The following is a 14,367-nucleotide window of genomic DNA, read 5'->3' on the forward strand; positions in this document are numbered from 1 at the left end:
TTACTGCCTTGAGAGAGTTCCCAGGCCACAGCACAGGGGAGGGATGGGAGCCAGGCACATCCCGATATTTTCTCTGAGTTAAAAGGATGGAACTGTGAGTCCAGGGAGGCCGAAGTGGCTAAGTTTCCAGAACAGAGTATTAGACGGAAGAGAGCTGCGCAGAGTGAGCTCCAGGGAAACTCACAGGGTCCCCTTTGAGTACTCTGCTGAGTACTGGCCAGTGCACACGTGGGAGTAAACTGTCTGAGCTGGGGAAAGAACCGCCCGGAAGAATTAGACCCAGCAGTGCCTGGGGCTCACACAGGGCCAGAAATAGTGCCTGTTCTCACCAGCCGGACTGGAGAAGCTCATGACTCACAGGGCACCAGGTAGGATACGCAGAGGGTCTCACCTTAGAAGTGGAAAATAATTAGCCCTAATTCATTAATCATTAAGCATTTCTCTGGTCCAGCCTAATAAATCTTAAAAGCAAGACTTGAAAAAATATCCAGTTCCCCACAAGGCAAAAATCACAATGTCTGGCATCTAATCAAAAATTTCCATACATGCAAAGAGGCAGGAAAATACGACCCATAATAAGGAGAGAAATCAGTCAATGAACGCTGACCCAGAGCTGACACAAATGTTAGGATTAGCAGAAAGGACAGTAAAACAGTTATTAGAACTGCATTCCATATGTTTAAAAAGTTAAATAGAGGCATGGAAGACATCTAGAGATAAAAACTACAATGCGTGAAACTATACTGGATGGGATTAAAAGATGAGTGAACTTGGACATAGCAATAGAATCCATCCGAAATGAAACACAAAGAGAAAAGGGAATTTAAAAAACAGAGCATCAGAGAGCTGTGGGACAGCTTCGAGCAGTTACTGCACATGTGATTAGGGAATAGAGGACAGAAAAAAATATTTGAAAAATTAATTGCCCCAAATTTCCAAATCTATTGATGTAACAGTACTTGTAGGTTGTTTGCTATAGGCCAGATGCTGTTCTAACTGCTTATGAATATTAACTCATCTACTTCTTATAATTCTTATAAAAGCTCTATAATTCTTGATTTATCCCCATTTTAAAATGAAGAAACAGAGGCACAGAGTTCATTGGTTGCCCTAGGTCACACATAGGATGAGTGGCCGAGCCAGGACTGGTATCCTGGGACTTCACAGACTACTCAAATTTTGACTCTACCCTTTGTGAATGTTCTCAACGCCAGTAAACAATATCCGTCCATTTTTAATGGCTGCATAGTATTCTACTGCTAGAGTTTACTGAAAAAATTCTCTATGGTTGAAACATGGCTTCTAGTTTTTCACCCTGATAAGGAATGCGCCTGGAGCATGCACAGAGCTGAGTTGTTGAGGCTCTTGTCTGATTATATTATTGTTTCTAAAAGTGGAGCAACTGGGTCCAAAGCAGGCATATTTGGGGGCTTTGGGCTGCATGTTGTCAGATCGTCGGAAGAAAATTTGTACGAGTTCCAGAGACCCGCCCCCCGCCACTGACTCCCTGGGCTACATTCATAGACTGACTTCAGACTTCATCTCTCCGAGCCTCAGTGTCCTCCTCTATAAAAGGGGTATAATAACCCCCACCGCTCAGGGCCATTAAATGAGACACCGGGTGCCAAGTGATGGTGCTCCCTTCTCTTGTGTCGTGGCGGTGGGGGTCCGTGCGCCCCTGTAGAACTGAGTCGTGCCGAGGTCGTGGGAGGAATGCAGAGAGTGCCTTCCAGCTTCGAGGCCAGCCCCAGCATCTTCCCAGAGAGCCGAGGGCTGCTTTGAGCGTCTCCAGCTGGACCCTGCCCCCTCCTGATCCGCCCGCTGACTCACGGTCTCGCCCAAGCTGTGGAAAAACAAACCCTCATTTGTCTTCTTTGTGTGTGGGTCCCTCCCCGCCCCCACCACTTTTTTATCAGCTTCTTTCAGGTAGAGGAGGTTTACACTTTACAGGTGTGACACAACCCCCCCACTACACATACACACACACACACACACACACGTGCACACATGCATGCACACACAGCACACACATGCGCGCACAGTGTCTCCCCACCTCCACCTCATCCCTCCAGGGACCCATATGACAACAGTGTTATTCTTTCACAGAGATGTCCAGAGGCACAGTTAATGCAAAGGGGTGACCCTAGTGGTGGAACTCAGGGTGCAGTGGGTGCATTGGCTGCATCTGTGCCCTGCGCTGCACGAGCTGGCCCCGGTCCACTGGCTGTTCCCATCATGCCTTCTTCACAGGTCACGGGGCTGGACCCCAAACAAGAATTTCCTAACTCCAAACATCGTTTCCCACTAAATCAGATTCACGAAGAAATGTCTTCCTGTCCTTTCTTTTCCTCCCTAAAACACAACTTTTAAAAATACAATGTTAATATGGTTTTCAAGCCCGCTAGCTAATAGAGACAGAGACGGAAATCCTGTGAGGAGCATGTTCTCCTGACGGACTAAATTACATGCTTATTTGCAAAGAGAAAGGAATAGATGTTTATTGAGCACATACTATGTGCCCGGTGCAGGGCCTGCCATTCTGCCCCCGGGTGCTCACCTCATCCTTCAACAATGCAGAGGGCAGCTATGATTATTTCCCCGATGAGGGAGCTGAGGCCCAGAGAGACCAAGGGACTTGTCTAGGTCACACAGCAAGTCGTGCGTGGGCCACACATATGGGCCTGGGCCTCTGACTCATGGGGTAGAAGTCCCATCTACTTGGGGCTGCAAAGGGTTAAAGGAGTCCTTTGTGGAAACAGCTAGCAACCTGTTAGCTGACGGTGGTCCCTCCCCACCGTCGCCCCACCCATCCAGGTCCCACTGCTTGACTCAGCTCTGCACACATAGTAGGTGCTTCTTCCCTAAGGACTTCTGTGCTTCGTCCATCCTTTCCTCTGTTCATTCACCCAGCATTTGTTGAGCACCTACTACATGCTGGCCCTGGGCTAGGAGCCAGGGATACAGTGATGAACAGATGGCTATGGCTGCCGCCTACATGAGCTCACAGACTAGAAGAAAAGGAAATGACTAAATAATCTCATGAATAAATGCACACTTGCATCCATGAAAGTGCCACAAAGGGAAAGCGGTTGGGGAGCGGGGGGGATCCATGAGCTCAGAGCAAGGGAAGAGGGAGGAGGGTAAAGGCGGGGCTCCCCTGAGGCCTCAGGGAGGTACCTAGGAGAAGAGGGAGGGGCGGGAGGTGTTCCAGGCAAAGGGCACAGAATGGACAAAAAAAGCAGGTACCTGGAGGGAGCAGGTTCCATGGGCAGAAAGTCGAAAGATGAGCAACAGTCAGGCCATGCCTAGCTCTGCGGACCACAGGCAGGAGCTTGGGTTTGATGCCAAGATGATGGGAAATAAGTGTTTTAAGCAGAAATTCGACACGACCAGATCGTGTGGAAGAGACTACAGGTGCTGTGGAGAGAAAAAGTTCATTGCACGGGAGAGCTTTAGAGTGCGCGGGGCGGTGTCTACGTTTGGAGGTGCTGCCTGATCAGGCGGAAGGCAGAGGCCCTGGGACCACAATCACACAGTACGGCCTTGAGGAAAATCGACCTCCTCGAATGTCCCTCTGCTCCATCTGTTCCTCCTTCTTTCCACCAGCGTGCCCCCTGACGCAGTCCCCACGCCTCACACTTCCAGGCCACTTCCGTTGCAGGTATGGCCACATATCTGTTTCCTCCTTGGAATTTCCCAACAAGCCTGTGAGGTGGGTTTTATTTTGATAGAGGTAAGAATTGAGGTTTGAAGCAGAGAAGCAAATTGCCCAAGGTCATTGACCTCTAAGAGGCGGAGCAGGCATAAAGGGAAGTTCTCATGGGCAGATTCTTTCAGCTTTGCTGTCGTTAGTAAAACAGACTGGTGCTTTCTGGAAGAGCATGAAGAAACTATACGTGCACCTCTCCGGTCCGGTCTGCTGGACCCCAGCTACTGCTGAATGGCTGGGCTTTTCCCCGAGGGCAGGTGCCTTCCTTATTCAACAGGAGGCAGTCCATAAATGTTGGATGGATGGATGGATGAATGGATAGATGGATGGATGAAGTATTGCCACCCATTCAAAATCCCTCCATAGTTTCCTATTGTCCTAGACAAATCCCCCAGGCCTAGGGCCCTCACCGGCCAGCTCCCACACCCCTCTCCCACCTTGTGTTTTGGGTAAGCGATGTTTGAGAAGCCATGAGAACATCAAGGAAGGCTGTAAATAGGAGAGCTCAGGGGTAAAGTCCAGGCACTTTGGTTTTTATATATATCATTGATGACCACTAGGTGCCAAGAACTTACCACTGTCCAACCCGCACCTGCAACCAGCGGCTTGCTACAGTGCCTGAGGTTCCGCCATTACTCACTCCATGGCGTGAAGGGTTCACCTTCCGAAAGCCCTCACAAACATGCAGCTGGCGAACACCCATACCTGCACTATCCACCTTGATATTGGCACCTGGAGATTGCTGGGGAGTCAGGGAGCTGGCTCTCAACCAGCAATAAGCAGCAGTCAAAGGGATGAGGGAGTCGGAGGGGTGAGCTTTGACTTGGGTGAGATAAACAGGTAGATTAGCCTGGGGGGACTGTGCAATACACTTATGAACCTCTGGGGCAGGTGTGTTTATTATTATATTATTTTCCCACTTTACAACCAGAAGGGCACCGACTGCAGAGACTCTCCTGGGGACATCCTGCTGGTCAAAGGTGACCTCTGGCTCTAAAGCTTAGAGCAGTGGTTTGCAAAGTCCCCCATACCAGGACCAAGGAGCGAGATTGCACAGAGAGGAAGGGAGCCTCTCAGGTGATTCTATCTATGTCACTGTTGACAGCTGAGAGGGAAACAAGACTCAGTCGCAGCTGTGGAAGAGCTGATGACCCTCTTTCCCGGCCAAGCTACCAACCAGAGACTGTCCACAGAGCATAGAGGCCACGGAGGGCCAAAAAGAGGGGTCCGAGCAGGGCGAGGGAAGATGGATGGCAGCTCACGAGGCTGAAATGGGGCAGGTGACCCAGAAGGGCGCTTCATGCAGGAACAAAGCCTGGGAGGCCAGAAGCACCACACAGAGGGTGGGGACCCAGACCAGCGGTTTGGAGGACCCCCATCACGGATCAGAGATGGTCCCCTCTGAGCCTGAGGGCTTTGTAGGGTCAGGATAATTCCATGTTTCATCAATTCTACAAGGTGCATTTGTTCGCAGTTCAGCATGGCTGAAATCAGAATGTATTTATGGAGGGTGGCATCTTAGGTCTGACACAATGCGCCTCCCACAGTTGCTGGGAGGATGTGATGGCAGAATGTAAGGAAAGCACCTAATGTGGCATTTGACACACAGTAGGAGCCCAGTAAGTGTGAGCTTCCTTCCCTCTGAACTGGCCAAAGCATTTGGAAATTGGCTTGAAATTTTCTAAAGAGGCTCCTCCCTTCCCACCTTCATTCAAAGGCGCCTGGCGGTAACAGTCACCTCCTGCAACAAGCTCAGGTGAGCTGCTTGTCAGGGCCAACGGCCTGAATGACACAGTCGTCTTTATGAGTGGAGCTCTTGTCCTGTCACCTGTGGGCTGTGATCAAAGGCTGGTCCTCTCTGCCTGGCACCTCCTTACTAGTTAATCAGGTGAGCTCTGCTCAGCCTGTCACTGGGTGCCCTTCAAGATTTATTCACTGGGGAGTGGAGGGGTGGGGAGTTGGTGCTCAGTGCTGGATTCCTACCCCCAGGCCCACTGTGGGGCTGATGGGGCCGGGATGGATCCCCGTGTATAGGTCGTATGACCTTGGATAAGTCACTTAACTTCTCGGAGTCTCAGTTTCTTCATCTGTAAAATAGGAAAACTAGCAATAGCATTGCTAAAGGTTATTGTGAGAAAGCATTCATTCATCTGTTTAACAGACATTTATTGAGCACCTACTGTGTGCCGCGTAGGCTCTGAAGATGCAGTGGTGAATGCAGCAGACACAATTCCTGCTCTCGTGTTGCTGATCTTCCAGTGGTAAACAAATCACTTTTGTTTCTGATATCGATATCGTTTCAGAAAGTCTTAGGAGAAAATAACATGAAAGGCTGAGACAACCCACGCCTGACGGAGGAGGGGCAGGAAGGTTAAGTCCAACTAGTCAGGGTCTAGGGAGCCTCTCTGAGGAGATGACACTTGAGCTGAGACCCAAATGATGAGATGGAGCCACTTAGATGACCTAGGGAATAAACATGCCAGAGCGTATAGTAGATGCAAAGGCCCTGTGGTTGGGTGAAGCTCAGTGTGCTTGAAGAACAGAAGGCTGGTACGGCCAGGCCCTTGGCAAGCACAGACCAGCCCGGAGGGAGGTGGGTAGGAGAGGTCCACAGGAGTCAGATCAGGGAGGGCCTTATGAGCAGGTCAGGAAGTGGACTTTCATCCACTGGAGGGGACACCGCGAGAGGGGTTCAACCAGGGGCACGTCACAGAATAAGGACTCTGGCTGCTGTGAGCGGGAAGCCCAGCTTGGTAGCTGGTAGGCTGCACCATGATGACTGTCCCTTCTTTGGGGGATCGGGAGAACCCAGATCCCTCACACACAGACCACTGGGATTGAACCCAGGGACCCCCAACACCCACCGAGCCCGCCAGTCGGTTCCCGTTATCCTGACACCCCAAACAGTGACTCATGGAATAAGACAGTCAACGGCTGATGTGCTTGGGTTAAAATTATACAGAATGCATGTGATATTAAAAATCCAAAGAACATGTATTTTGAGCACAGGGGATGCCAAAATGTGGCTGCTTTATTTCAGGAATTACTTGGTTGGTGCGAACGGATGTTTATTGGAGCTTTTGCTCCTGGTGTGGGGGAAACAGGTATATGCAGCTCGGTTGCTAAAAATAGGGAGATCCTCAGCCCATTTTCATGAGATGGGTCCTGAAACATTGCCCCCACCTTTCCGTGCCCACCTCCGGCTGAGGGTGGGAGCAGATTCAGAGAGCTGGCTGTGGCCAAGCATCTCCTGGGAAAGGGTTTGCAGCCCCGGGGGGCGAGTGGCTGCCCAGGGCCTTGGGAGCGCAAATCCAGGCTTGATTCTGGTTCTAGTTCCCTGTGGAACCTTGTGCTGGGACCGGGGTCCGAGTGGCTGCTCCCACTCCTTGAAGACAGGGACAGTACCACCCACAGTGAGGGCTGTTGAGAGACTGTTGTAGACCCTTCGGGGAGCGGGGGTGCTTCCCTTAGGTGGGCATGTGGGTTCAAGTGGGGGCCAGGCCTTCAGAGCCTGACTGCCTTAGGCCAGAGGCCAGAACTGAGCCGGGAGAGGGAAAGGCGCTCACTGCCCAGAGTCCACAACGGGTCACTTTCACAGACAGGCGCATCAGCCAGGGAGATGGCGTTATGGGGGTCTAGCTGAGGCTGGCCCTTCAGGGGAGAAGGCCACCAGCACTTTGTGTGTCACCTGTCCGCTTGGGCATGGCTTTCATTCAGTCAGCCACTTGTCTTTCACTCCTTCGTTCACTCATCAATACTTAGCAACTGGTCTTGGTATGTTTAGGGCTAAGTTCAAGTTCTCGAGGGCAGCACCTGAGACTGGACAGTGGCCTGAGCTGGACAGAGGCTCAGGTCACAGAGGGCTTTGCCCTTCCGCTATCCGAATCCTAGGAGGGAACAAGGACTCCAACTGGGCTGGACAGGATCCCCACTCTCTGACAGAGTGACCCAGAGCGGCCGCAGTGGCTCAAACTCTGTCCCCAAGCAGAGAGCTAGGTGTCAGGGTAGCCTTCCACCTCCCTCCCCTGGCCCCTATCCTGCGAGGACAAGGCCAGTGTTGCTGGGAGACCCTGGCAATAGTGGGGGACAGGAGCTGGTGGCAGATGGGTGGGCACACGGCCTCTTGCAGGCAGCTGCCAGAGTTAGGGGCCTGCTTTATTAGATCTTTTCAAGAGCTGTGGCCACACACAATGGGGGGTCAGGGGCACCCCCTGTCCTTGCTTTCTTCTTTGACACCTGCTCGACCACCTGTTCCTCAGAAGGCTCCCAGCCCCTTGCCTTTTCTTTCTGCCGGCTCCCTCCTCTTCCTGCTTCCCCTCCAGCAGGCACCCCCAATCCTCAGGGCTCCCCGCAGGCCAGACACCCACTCTCCTTCCTCCCCTATGTTCTTCCCAGCACAGCTGGGCTCAGAAGCCTGTCTGTGTCCTTTCACCCTAGAGGATCCTTCTTGCTTCTCTCCACCTGACCTTCTACTCTTCAAATTTGGGGCTCACATAACCCCTAAAAGAATCTCGAAAACCACAGATGACACACAAACATTTTTAGATGGCTTTTAAATGTTTTCATCGTAAATGTAAACAATTGTAAAGGATGCCATTTCCAGCACACCGCATACTGAACAAATAGTTTAAATAAACTCCCATCACCACCTTGGAGCTAATAGATTCTGCTCATTCATCTTCCCAAAGACTCCACCACGCAAACTGAACGGCAAAACCAACCCTCTCTGCCAAACCGCAAAGCCAGGTCCACCTGACTTTCGATCAGGAAACTATATGAGTTTATTTTTCACTTCATAAACCTGCTAATGGGCATCTCTGCACCGACTCTGTCTCTGAATTCTATTTGTAATTCTAAGATGGGTAAGGCATCTGACGCCTGAACGAAGCAAGATGACGGTGCCTTCTGTGTTTCTTACTTACACTGTCTTGTTTCACTTGCCCTGGGGTGTTCCTTCAGGGGCTGGACTCTTTCAAATCACCTTCCCTTTGGTGCCCCCCACCCCAATTCTTTTCTTTTAAAGTTTTTATCGTGAAATATAACACAGAGAAAGAAGCCCATTGTGCGTGGTGGCTAAAGCTCACAGCAAAACTAAAATGTGCAGCTCGATAATTTATCAAAAAGCAAACATCCAGTTCAAGAAATAGAATATTTCTAGCTCCCCACCAACCTCCCCCAGCCCCTCCCAATTGATACCCCTCGATCCTGTTCAAAGGTGACTACTAGCCTGCATTTGATGATGGTCATTTCTTGCTTTGCTGCACGGTCTTATCACCTACACCTGCCTGGTTTTGAACGTGATGTAACAGAGTCCCATAGCTCGTGACGTCTGGTGACCAGCTGCTTTCACAGAATGTGGTGTCGGAGAGTCACCCAGGCTGGTGTGTGCAGCTGTGATTCATTCTTTCTCATCGCTGTAGGTACCCCATTACATGAGTGTATCCCGTTTATTGATCCATTCTGCTGTTTATGGATGTTCGGGTTGTTCTGAGTTTGGGACTATTTTGAATAAAAGGGCTGTGAATATTCGTAGACGGTTATCTAGGTTCATATGAGTATGCATCTCTTTGAGTGTGTATCTAGGAGGGGTTTTCCTGGATTTTGGGGGTAGATGTATGTTTCATTATAAAATACCGTGAAATTGGCAATGTGGAAGTTTCCCGTCGCTCCACATCTTGGTATTGTCAAAATTTCAAGTTTTAGGCAATCTGGCTGGGGAGCCATGGTTATCTCGCTGTGATTTAATTTCTCATTTCCCTGATTATTGATGAGATTCAGGACCATTTTGTATATTTACCAGCCACTGGAATATTCTTGTCATGAAATGTATTTGTGTTTACTCAAGAAACAAGTAAGTCCTGTGTAGCTTATATGTGTGTGACACGTCTCTTCTCACTCTAGAAGGTCCCTTTTTATTTTCTCATTAACATCTTTTGACAAAAAAGAATGTCGAATTTTAACGTCATCAGTTTTATCCATCTTTTTCACGGCCAGTACTTTCTGTGTCATGTCGAAGGATCTTTCTGCTACTCCCGGGTGATGAAGATATTCTCTTATATTACTTTCTAATAGTTTTACTGTTTTGTCATTAACACTGAGATCTACGATTCCCTTGAAATTGAGGTTGCAAATGATGTGAGGTAGGGATCAAGTTTCTTTTCTTTTTCTATGTAGATATCCAACTGGCACAGCATTACTCAGTGAAAAGACTGCCCCTTCTCTCCTACTGCTTGGTAATGTCACATTTGTCATAAATCATAGGTCCATCTATGTCTGGCATCTCTCTTCTATTCTGCTGGTCTATGTGTCTATTGTAGCTATACCACATTATCTTCCTTACAGAGCTTTATAGGTATTAGTATCCAATAGAGCAAATTCTTCCACTTTGTTCTTTTTATTTAAATGTCTTTTTCAAAAATGGTTATACTTCACCCTTCGTGTTTCCATGTGGATTTTACAATCAGTTTTCCAAGTTACACACACACACACACACACACACACACACACACACACACACACACACGTACCTGTTAGGATTTTGATTAGGGTTGTGTGCATTGAAGCTATAAATCAGTTTGCAGAGAACTAACTTCTCTAGAATACTAAGTCTTCCAATCCATGAATATGGTATAGCCTTCCTTTTAGGTTTTGGATTCCTCTCAAAAACGTGTTATAATTTTCTGAGTATTTTTTAGATAAACCGCTTTTTTTCAAGACTATGAAATGAGTAATCGTACTGGCAACATTTAGATATGGCAAAATCATAAAGACAGCAATGTTCCCAAAATGTTTTCTTTGTAACCCCCAGCCAGTGTGGTATCAAAGAGACTTCAAATTGTGCCTGTGCCTGGGCTCTCCCTCCATCCCCACTTCCTCTGCACACTCGGAAGCCAGCCCAGACCTTGGACCTCGTAAATATGGACAAAGTGAACACTGCCTGTCACACTCCTATCCCACAGTATTCAACTCATTGCTGGAAAACGGGCAACCTCATTCATGCCAGCATGCTAAGGGCAGATCAGGCAGCACGTCAGCTCCCAGATAAAACTCTATTTTTTAAAAGTAGTTTGTCGAGTTCTTTCCTGTTAGAAAAGTTTTCTACCTGTTCATTACAGAACGTTTAGAAATTGCCAACAGATAGAAAAAGGAAAAACAAACAAACAAACACCAGTATTCCTCTTACTCAAAGGTAATCGTTGGTCGCATTTTGCTGCATATTCTTTCCTCTTGTTTCTATGCACGTTTTGTATTTGCTTATTTGGTTTTTATAAGCTTGACGTCGTCCTGAGTTTACAGTTCTGTGTTCAGCTTTTTCCACTTAACATTGAAGCATAAGCCTTCACACAGCAGCCCAGGAGCTCTCGGAGGTTCTGTTGAGTGACATCGTTTGCTAGACATTTCCCTGTGCTAGGAGGCGTGTGTCCCTTTATGCTGGGGAACTAGTATGTAGTGAAGATCTCTGGGCATTTATTACCTTAGTCCCTACCTAGCTGGGATTATATCCTCGGGACAGATTCCTGGAAGTTGATTCCAGACTCAAAGAATGTGAACAGAAGCTTAGGAGGTGTTTAAACACAGGAGCTAGAACCTTCAGCTCTGGCTGCTCATGGGGCATGAGCGTCTTGAGACGCTCGTGTAAATGCTTCAGGCCGCTCAACTCATTCAATTCTCACAACTCTCACAGAGAGTTTCTGTTATTTGCCTCATTTTATAGATATAGAATCTGAGGCAGAGAGGACACACGACTAGCCCACGGTCACAGGCAGTAAGCGCCCAAGCTGTCTGCCTCTAGGGCTCGCGCCCTTAACCACTCCAGGAGGGTGAGGATACTGTTGGCTCTTTGAAGCACCCATGCCTCCTCTTATTGGCTCCTTCCTCTGGGCCTAAGGAACCTCTTCTTTTTATAGGTGAGGGGTCGGTGAGATGGAGGACCCAGGCCTGGGGTCCCCCAGATAATCCTGAATCCACCGCATCCAGCCGTGCAACCATGGGCAAATCCTTCACCTTTCTGAGCTTGGTTCTCCATCAGTAAAAAGAGCAAAGAGGGTCCCACGAAGATGGCAAGAGGCCATGGAAGGGAAATGACTCTGTGAACTGGAAAGCACGCCCAGGTGTTGGAGGTCCACAGGTCCATCTGCAGAGCTTTCAGGGCTGGGGGAGAAAAGAGGCTCCCCCAAGTCCCCTCCAACCTCCGCCCCCACCATGGCCCAGGAACCCAGCTCGCCCCACCTCACCTTGCCTGACTGCTTCTCTTGCACCAGCCGGAGTATGATGGGCAGCAAGTACGACTGCTTATCCCATTGTCCCCAAGATCTGGCCCTAGGCCTGGCACAGAATGGATGATGCTCCAGCAAAGGTCGTGAGATGGAGTTTTAAAGAGCCCTGCAGAGACTTCACCCAGTTAAGGGACCAGTGATGGCAGAGCAAGTAGGGGCCAGAAATTTGGAAGGGGAGGGGAGGAGAAAGAAGAGGGCAGTTACCTGTCCGCACCTCAGCTGGCATCAATGGCCCTCATTTGTAGAGACTCGAGAGTCATCTGAGCTCTGCCTTCTGGCTGTGGGAGCTCGGCGGTTCCTTCCCCTCACTGCGCTTTGGTTTCCTCTCCTGCAAAATGAGAATTGTGTTAATAACCACACTGCTAGATTGTGAGACAGATCACTCAAAGGGCGCAGCCTGGTGCTCGCTACACGGTTGGAGCTTTGTAACCAGGAACGGAAAAACATCGCTTTTGCAGGTGAAGACCTGCTGGGTTTGGAAATCGAGGGTTTGATGGGCAGAATTTGCTGAAAAGAGCCTTCCTGTAGCAATTTTAAGACTGAGCTTTGTGGTTTGACTGCAGCCTGGACGATCGGCTCTCCAGTTATGGGGAGGAGTCTGAGCAAACGCCTTGGGTTCCCTGGAGGAAGGGGTCTTTTCGCCCACGTGTCTGTAGTGGGCATCTTCCCCACCAGCTCAGTGCATGCCCTTTTTACGGGGTGCACCTGACTGCCTGCTGTTGCATGGGGCACGGCCTGCCAGGGCATGCCCCCAGGGCACGATGCCAGCGAGCCCTGCCAGGGCCCTCTCTCTACCCACTGCCCTGGGAGGCTGTGCCAACACTGCACAGTCAAGAGAGTCAGCCCCACCCAGGGGCCCCTGCAACCCAAGCACAGGTCCTGGTGCCAAGGGAGGGTGGCATAGTCTGGATGTGGCTAAGGGTGGGTGGGTGGGTGGGGCAGTCAAAGCCAGGAGAGGTTATGACTGGAGGCTGATGCCCAGGCCCAAGGATGCACCTCATCCCCTGCTTCTGTTTGCAGACGTCTTGCGTCAGGGACCTCTCTTTCTCCCAAAGCCACCTGCCGCACCTTCATTCTAGAGACTACAGTTCCATTCATGCATCCTTGTTTTGTTTGTTTGTTTGTTTGTTTCTCACAGCACAGATCACTGTTGATCACACCAGAGTCCAGGGGTACTATCAGCTCAAACTCATTCCTTCACAACCCTTCCCTACCCCTTTCTTCTTCCCTCCCATCTTCCCTCCCTGCCTTCCCTCCTTCTGTCTTCCCTTTGCCCGGTTCAGAGCACTGCGTCTCTGCAGGCAGTTTAGTCAAACGTGTATTGAATCCCTGCGCATGCCCGTCCCGTTCTGGGCACTGGGGATTCATAAATGGACATGGCCTGAGTCCTGCCCACAGGAGGCTTGCCATCTGCCAGGGGACTGCACAGAGGGACAACAGCTACAGCACCTGCCTTGAGGGTGCACGAGGGGACCTCAGAGGGGTGAGCAGCTACCGTGTATGCCCCAATATTAGGCAACCCCATTAAAAGTTAAGGGCAATCCTAATTGCACAATAGAGTTGAATAATATAAACTTTAAGGGATGAAGATAAAATAGTCAGACATGTACTTGTAATTTTTTTTATGGAGACATATATATTTAAAATGTTTTTATATAAAATATTAATTTGGAAAGACTACTTTTGTCCAATCTCAAATTTCAAGAAACTATCACCAATGAACTTTTTTTTTTTTTTTTTGACATTTGATTTTTTATTTCCATATGCAATGTACTGTTTAGGCACGCTGCTTGGGATGCTATTTCTAAAAAAACCGTTGGCCTTTTTTCAGAATATCCTTTTGGTTTTAAATACTGGTCAGGAAAAACGAATGATGTAAAAATACGTGAATAATTTTCTATTACAGAAATGAAAAACTGATTTGCATCTAAAAGTGCAAGAGGTGAAGTAATTTAACCCTTTCATCAGACAATATGGCAATATACAATATATTGCTTCAGCTGTTTGAGAAGGCTGTAATGTATTTTTATATTGCTATAGAAAATTATAAATTACATTGACTTAGTATCCATAATCACTATATATATATATACACACAAACCAGTTCTAAAAAAAAGACCGGTTTAGAATTTACGAGTGAAAACCTCACAAGGTACGGTAAAACAATTAACATGCTTAGGTGCCAGATTCTGATTTCTAGTTTAAAAATACTAGCCTGTAAAATGAACGCACTCTAATCCCATTAGCGCACGAGCATTTTTCAACAGACTTGCCTAATGGGATTCGGGTACGTTAAATATGCAGATGGCTCTGAAATGTTCATTGGCGATGGTTTGGTTCGAATTCTTTCCCTGTGGCGTTGACACCAGGGCTACCATCATC

At 48.7% G+C, this 14,367-nt stretch overlaps 1 long non-coding RNA gene across 2 annotated transcripts; it reads right to left on the reverse strand.

Moving 5' to 3' along the window:
- Positions 1 to 8,925: 8,925 nt before the first annotated feature.
- LOC120615038 (uncharacterized) lies at positions 8,926 to 12,261 on the reverse strand. 2 transcript variants are annotated; one of them, XR_005656179.1, is made up of 3 exons: positions 12,190 to 12,261; positions 11,944 to 12,091; positions 8,926 to 11,803 (listed from the first exon to the last, which is right to left on the reverse strand). It is a non-coding gene; the product is annotated as an uncharacterized LOC120615038 (long non-coding RNA). The 2 variants fall into 2 exon arrangements; XR_005656180.1 differs by having other exon boundaries at positions 11,944 to 12,100.
- Between the last annotated feature and the right edge of the window lie 2,106 nt (positions 12,262 to 14,367).

The sequence above is a fragment of the Pteropus medius genome, unplaced genomic scaffold (genome assembly GCF_902729225.1).
Source record: "Pteropus medius unplaced genomic scaffold, Ma_sr-lr_union100, whole genome shotgun sequence".
NCBI classification, from domain to species: Eukaryota; Metazoa; Chordata; class Mammalia; order Chiroptera; family Pteropodidae; genus Pteropus; species Pteropus medius.